Genomic DNA, 8,537 nt, shown 5'->3' on the forward strand with positions numbered 1-8,537 from the left:
TAATGGTTCATCAGTGTAAAAGCATATAATTTGTTGGTACATAAAAAATGTGTATATAATTATTAAAAAAATATTCCTATTCACACTCGAATTATATTAAAAGTATTTGACTTGTAATTAAAATATTATTTGAAGTCAATTCATTACTTCTTGGAACAGATGATAACAGTAGAGCAACATAAAAATAATTACGTTAAAAGCGTTATCCTTTGTAGTATTTTTAACATGCTGCATTTGTTTATTGATTTCTACGATACTACTTTATTTGGGTGAATCGATACAGTCTACGTTTAATATTATATACATAATTGTACCATTCGGTTCACAAATCATGATTGTCCTTGTTCCTGCAGGGTTCAGCAAAATATGTACTACTTTACCATTCATCTCTATTAACCTTCGTATCTGAATTCACTCTCTTCTTACTCATATTCTTTTTCACACAATCCATCCATACTTTCTTTTGTCTTTCTCTACCTTTGGAGGCATCCACTTTCAATCTTACTAATTTCTTATCTCTCCGCATAACATGGCTATACTACGCTAAGCTTTTGCTTCTCAACTTCGGTCTTCAAATCTTAAAATAAAATATCGAATTTAATAAATTTATTTCTAAACGGATTTCTATGCAAAACAAGAAACAAATTACTGCTTTTAGCTGTATTTTTAGGCTTATCAATAGTGATGTTTTGAAAATACATATATCTATTATATAAAACTTATTTTATTCATAATTGTATTTCGATTTGCAGAAATATTTTCACTCATTCCTTTCTTACAGTAAAGGACGTATACTGACGTTTTCTGTACAACTCGATATCATATTTCTTCCATGAAATAAATTCGATGTAACATTTCTTTCTGCAAACAATACATTTCTGATGTATGTGATCATTTTATCACTATTGTATTTTATAAAATTGATAGTGATCATATCAAAAGTTGCTATAACTACTTATCTATAGAAATAGTTATCAATTTATTTGTTTTTATGTCCGAATCTTAATAACGATAGAATTTACGATTTTTTTTTCCTTAAATTTTTATGCTTTACAAATTTTATAAGCTAAAATTTATGATAACCAAGATTTGTTTTGTTTTTCTGACATCGAATTCCAAATAAGGCACTTTTTGTTGAATTCTGAAAATTAAAGTAGAAATCAGATATTGAGTTTCGTTGAAAAAGAATACAAATCATTTGTGAAGCCGAATTGCGTACAATAAAAACATTGAACATAAAATGAAATAGCAATTTGGTTTCTCGGAAATTGCGTATTTTTGTTTGCGTCTGCATATTTGTCACGAGACCGCGCAATTTGTCTTCACCTTATGACATGTCCGGGACAACTGGAGAAGTAACAAAAAGAAAATCATTTATTGTAAACTTTATCCAACCTATATTATAGGAATCTTTTATTTTCCTTCACCGTAAGAACGTCGAATAAATGTACATACAAAATTCGATAATCGATAAACACATCGGTACATGGAGGTTATAGTACCAGGATTTTTTTTTTCTTTTTTTTTAGGGACTTTTGTTCTTTTGAACATGTCACTCTTCTAACATTCAACTTAAGAACTAAATACAACTATAAGTATACAAGCAAACGACAAAGCAATAAAAAAATCAAGCAATGATAATACCAAAAAGAAGAAATAATATTCACAATTTCTACAAAGCCTTTAGCACCATGCTTCGGACGCCGCCTGCTAGATCCGACAATGGTTGGGCTAAAGCAAACAGAAGTTCCCTAACATTGAAAGGTAATTTTAGATTGCTGTCCGGTCTGATCAAGCTCTCAATGACTTACGCTCTGACCGTTGGTCTCTAACAGAGCTAACAGTATGTTTTAAACGGGGAACTCACAAACACACGGTAGCTATAGCAGTTGTTTACTTTAAATTTACACACATAAGATTAAGAGTCATAGTGGCTCTAATCCAGACACAGTCGCCACAGGGGGGACACTTAAAGCCGGTGCTATTAATAAATATTCAACACAGAGAAAATATTTATTTAAACTCCAGCTCACGCATGCTATGGTTACTAAATTATTAAAGTGAATAGCACTGAGATCCTTGAAGACGCCGTTATAAATCACGCTGGAAAGATTAATGTTGTTCACTTGTGTATTTGCAGTTTGTTTCTTAATAATAAATTATGTGTATATACGACTAATAGACGCCTGCAACGCCAAAGTTACGAGAAACTTATGCGTTATTCGTTTATATCTGATCTACACATATTTTGTTAGTAATAATGTATCTTGTAAGTATTATTAGTAATAACATTTATTTAATTCATTCACGAATAATAATTTCAATATTTATTCATAACTAGCGGTTGGTTGGTTCGCTCGGATTTGAAAAAAAAACAAAATTAGTAGCCTATGCGTTCTTCCAGATTATGTTCTATAGGTAAGTAAAATTTTATCAAGATCTGTTCAGCCGTTCTGGAGATACCTTCAAACAAGATCCACCCATCCATCCATACAACCATCCAAACATTCATATTTATAACATAAGTAAGATACTAAATAAAATGAAAAATTATTTTAGCAACTTTTCTGGAATCGACATGTCACTCATCGACATTTATAACGTTGGAAATATTACTTTTAATAAGAAATTGGTAAAAACAAATGTTTAACACTTATTTGCGTCGAACAATATTTTTTTCCTCCGTAGAATCTATGAATATAATGTTAAAATTCACACACCTGCTCCTTACACTGTTCTCAGTTCTTTTATTCTCATGTATACTTAAAAAAATATGATAAAGTATATACATAATTATATATTCATTATTGAATACCTTATCGTACTTTTCACCTGCGCTATATACAAGTGTGATTTCCCAATGGAGCTCCTACACTTAGAAGTTTCGCGATTTTTTTTTAATAACTAATAAGTCATAGAAAAAGCATTCATTTCCAACAATAAAGATAGATAATTTTGTGATAATTTTTGTTGAAGAAATAGAGATAGCTTGGGCGAAGTAAAGCCACAGCTTTTTCCTTTCTTTTAAAGCTCTCGGCAAGAAAAGATTATCAAGAGCAATTTAAGTTTTTAACGAACTAACGTTAACTAAAGCTTCTTCACAAGTGTCTTGGAATAAGCTCGTCATTAAACTAAAGGTATCGCACCTATGAAGATTGGAGAAAAAAAGAACTTTGTTAATTTATATCATCACCGAATAGATTCGACAATTCAACATTGTATGTACTCGCGACGCAACCATATCATATTAGTTTCAAAGATTTACGTTTTCTTAGAACGCCCACTACGTTTGCTGCCGTTAATTGTCGGAACATGATATAGGTATTCAAACCTAGATATAACATTAAATTTCATGGTAAAAACCGGACGCCAAAGTTAAAGCGAGAGAAGCACCTACGTGTGAGTTTAGGATGGAGTAACAAGCTTTATTACTTACTTGTTAATTCGCCTACAAAACGTCTAATTGTAATGAATTTCTGCTGAATTAAATGTCATTCGCCTCTTTATAGGTTAGTAGGATATGATTACAATATTGATTTTTAAATCTGAGCCAGACTTCATTAACATAATTAAATGCAAATATGTCAAGGATGTGTGGATCACGTTCGGCAGGCACATCCATGCTCCCAAATAATTTAAAAATGCCGGAAGGACCGCACCTTTTCACACATATTTATTAGGAACCACTGACTTGCTGGAAATGTTTTATCTGCGCTTTCCAGTTGACTTGACAAACTGAGAATGAAAGTGAAAACATTTATTTTATTTTTATTCACGGATTTATCGCACTCTTTAGATGCGGTTATGCTGAAAGCAATTGTAATTTGAATTTTGTGTTCGGTTTTTTTAAGCACAAAAGGTTTCTTAGAAGTAAATATATTTACAAAATGTAAATACTGCTATTCGGCATACATATTTCGAGTGTCGCTATTTATTCTTTAGTATTGACATATGTAGATGCGAGATTTAATACCCACATTTCGAATATAATCGTCCAAATAAGCTTATTTTTATGAGTTAATCAAATAATTCTTTTAAAATTGATTATTTTCCGTAAAATAGAAATAAAAAGCTAAATGATTTTTAATACAGAGCGGGCTGTGCGCGGAATTTTTTTAATAAACTCAGAACAATGCATAGGTTCAATACTGTTTGGACGTAAAGTTTAATCTGCATATGAATTTACGAGAACTATCGTACGTGTGGAAATTTTACAATAAAACAAAATGAAAAAAATACAGTAGACAAATTGCTGTGTAAATTTTAACATTTACGAACAATACTTTTTCTGATTCCGATAAAAATGACGAATGTTCAAATTGGATTGCGGTAAGTCACATTTGAAATCATAGATTAAAGGAATGAAAATCTTAGAATATCCTAACGATTATACGAACGACATACTGAAACAAGAGTAAAGAACAAAATGTTACACTACTCCATTTTCTAGCGTATGTCGTACATTTGTATGGAATAAAACATATAATTTTTTATTTGAGTATAATCCGACTTTATTTATTTTATTCTACAAGTATAGATTATAGATAGAAGACAAGGCTGATGTTTAAATACTTCGGTTTTGTTACGAGCTAATATATACTATGAAAAGAACGTTAAAAACCTTTAATGGAACTCTTTAGAAGGTTAAGTGGTGGCTCGGCGTTAGCCACGCAACGTTAAAAGCCTTTAATATTCTTTTTATGCACATTTGTATGCCGCGCGGTTTTATATTCTTGTTAAATAGAATGTAATTAAATACCGTGCCGTTGGATAATGTGCGAGGAGTGAATAATATAATATCTACTTTATATACTATATCTAATTATGTAAAGATTTGTTCAAAAAATTTCTGACGAACAGTGGGCCTAGCACGAATATTTGTGATATTCGCCATCGTATCGACATCAACAAAATTTGTATATAGTTTGAGCAGCGCCAACCCCTATCGGGCGTTAGTACAACAAAAATCTTATACTAATTTTGACATAATTTAAGATGACGATACAAATGATTATCACATACATTCGTACTAAGCCCTGTTGTCTGACAGGCAGTTTGGCACTTAAATCTATCATAAAGATTGTCCCCTTTCTGTTAACTAAGCACTAAATACTTAAGGAACAAGGAAAGGTGTATAATTAAGTGTAGACTTTGACAAATTGTTTCTTGCTACACCTGAGCTACTCAAGGACACGACGATTTGTTTTCATTACGAACAGAAGCCCTCGAAGCGTTGAGGGGAATATTAATTAGCAACATTACATCCTCATTATTTGTCAAGCTTATCACTGTAATTAAATTATAAAGCTCTGATATTATACAAACATTACTAAATGTGTTACTATACATAACGTCTGTCACAAAGTCAATATGCAAAATATATAGATGTAAAATTTTTAAATATCTTAAAGTGCAAAATGAAATATATTTTCTATTTTTCGTCATATTGAACGTAACCTTTCACCAGCCCATATTTAAAGGTCTACGACGTAGGTCTTTTTTAGACTTCCGTAACGACGCCGTAGACTACGCCTACGCTACGTTAATGCTACGACGTAGACATTCGAAAAATTTTCACTAGATAGGCTACGCTTTACATTTAGTTATAGAGAACATATTTGCAACCGTAATCATTGTGTTGCAGCGCATACAGAAGGCAGCCTAGTGTGACACGAAAAAATCGAAGAGCGTACTGACTGGCCGGTATTTACTGCTGCACCAAATTGCTTTTGTTAGCGACATGTGCCGTCGTACTATTATTAAAATATTTTTAATTCGTATTTTGCAAATGTATTTATCAAAAGAAATAAAATACGATGGTTTTATAATAAATCATTTACATTCCTATAATATAAATAATTTTGTGCTACAGTGAATTTTTTTTCAGCATACCTATAACTTATGTTTACGTGGTTTTAAAGTAGTCTATTTTATTCTGGATTCCAGCGATTTTTTTCAATACGTTATGGATAAAGGGTATTTTTTATCCACTCATCGTTCATTCATAAATTTCAATATAACGTTATTCTAACAAAAGATTACGATGTTGAAAGGCTATCGAAGCGCGTCAAGCGAGTAATATTTCACCCTTATTCATATAACCAGCGTTAAAAGAGTAAACAGAATTAAGAAAATCCCTTCCTCTCCGGGGTTTGAGTGTTTGCTCGTATCATGGGACTAAGATGAGAAAAGATGGAATTACATCCATATTTGCACGGGTATAACAATTTAAATATAACATAATCCGATCTTTATTCATCTTACCTTCTACAAAGTCTTTAGCAAATTATTTTATAGTTAGTGAATCTAATTAGGCGTCGGTGACTCATGGGTTAAGTACTTGACTCGCAATTTGCAGGTTCTGGGTTCGAATCCCGCAATGTACCAATGTGTTTTTCTATTTCAGATTAACATATGTACATTTATTCGACGTTCTGGCGGTAAAAGAAAACATCCTGATGCAACCTGCACAAATCTGAGAAGAGATACAAACATATGTGTGAGGTCAACCAATCCGCACTAGCCCAATGTGGTTGACTATGGCCTAGTCACTCCTAAATTAGGGTAGGCTCCGAGCCTCTCGGTGGGGACGTACAGTGAGCTGATGGTGATGAACCTAATTGTGGCACTAAAAATAAAAATAGATCTATTTTGTAAACAGTTTGGTTAAAGTTGTTCTCTGGTTGCTACGTTTTGCTTGAGTTTTGTGGTGAGCGGTGACGTCGTGATTAGTTCAATTGAACATAGTTAGCTGCTAATGAACGTACTACGTTTGTATCACATCTATTTAGTTGTTTTTAAAATCAAACTAAGTTTGTAAGTGTATTTTACTAGATTTTTTTTAATTATTTAAGAATAATATTTGTTTTTTTTTATATTCGTAGACACAAAAAACTGGTGTTTTCAATTAACCCTAAAATATTTTTTACTAAGCAACATCATTAATAAATTGTTAGAACTACATTAATTTGATGGAAATAATATTTCGTGGAGTAAAACAACCAAACCTACTATTATAAAGCATTTTTATCACATCCTTTTTATCGAAATTAAATTTAACACTTCACTCATTGCTTTGTGTAATATTAATTTTATAGCATTTTGAAATTAGTACCATAAGTAATTTATATATTTTCTGGAATTTATTCTTCATTCGTCGATAGAACGACGTATTGTAACACAAAGTTAGAAAGTATTATTGGATATATTAAAAATAATACAATGGATAATATTACGAAGATATTTATTTTTATTGAGATAATCTTTGGTGTAAATCGATTACGTATATTTGATAAAGTTAAATTTGTATATTCTGTAATAGTGTTCATCTATTGTATTTGTTTGTCTTTAACATTTGGTTATTTGGTATCAGAAAAAAAATCTAATTTATATATTTCACATTTAATAATCGTAAATGTAGCATCCTATTTCATTAATAGTATTCTGGCATTTATTTTTTGTAAAAAATATCGTGAATTTTTCGAAGAATTAAAATCATTCGACAATAAAATTGCCTTCGAGTCTAGAATTAGTTCATCGTCGATATTAAATGCGGTTGCTTGTTGTATTATTTTTGTTATTTTTTCTATGTTTAATCTGTCTGTATACTATATGGCATATGTGACTGAGAAAACACTATATATGACTATTAAGCACACCGTTTTCTCTCTCGAACTCTTTACCTACGGACACTTGATGAGTCTACTTCTTCAACGTCTACAATACATTAAGAAAACAGTAATACATTGTCTTGATAATGGCAGCTCCATTAATAGAAGTAAAAATAAGCAAAGACAACAATATAATGATACGACGGAAGAAGACATGAAGAGACTAGTTTTGTTTTATCACAGTATTGTAAAGGCTTACGATATTTTGAATGCAGCAATTAAATATCAGGTGGGATATTTAAATTAAATACTTGATTACTAACTTTAATTTTTTGTCGGTCTTTTTCCGGATTAGGCCATTCTCTACTTCGATTATAATTTGGTACAAGATGGCAGAGAATTCCAAATTAAATCTTCGTTTGTCAATCCTTTAAACTTTTAATTCCATTTTATAATATTATTTTTAGATTACTTTTATTGAGACGTCGGTGGCTCAGTGGTCAAACACTTGACTTGCAATCTGCAGGTCCTGGGTTCGAATCCCGCCATGTACCAATATGTTTTTCGATTTCCGATTTACATATGTACATTTATCCGACGTTCTTACGGTGAAGGAAAACATCGTGATGCAACCTGCACATATCTGAGAAGAAATTTAAAGATATGTGTGAAGTCAACCAACCCGCACATGGCCAGCGTGGTTGACTATGGCCTAATCACCCTTAACTTAGGGTAGGCTCCGAGCCCCTCGGTGGGGACGTATAGTGAGCTGATGATAATATATATATTGACGTTGTATAAAAATGAAATTGATTATTTACAGTTTATTATTATGCTACTGGAATCGTTTCTTACGAATATTGTCTTTTGGAATTTATTAGCCGTTGACTTCGCGTCTCAAAAGGTAAGAACCTTTTATGCAATTAA

General features: G+C 31.5%; 1 protein-coding gene across 1 annotated transcript in view; it reads left to right on the forward strand.

Moving 5' to 3' along the window:
• LOC106126658 (cytochrome b5 reductase 4) overlaps window positions 1-8,537 on the forward strand; it is a 140,454-nt gene that overhangs the window by 72,665 nt on the left and 59,252 nt on the right. The gene's annotated exons all lie outside the window — the stretch shown is intronic.

The sequence above is a fragment of the Papilio xuthus genome, unplaced genomic scaffold (genome assembly GCF_000836235.2).
Source record: "Papilio xuthus unplaced genomic scaffold, Pxut_1.1 DF824992.1, whole genome shotgun sequence".
NCBI lineage: Eukaryota > Metazoa > Arthropoda > Insecta > Lepidoptera > Papilionidae > Papilio > Papilio xuthus.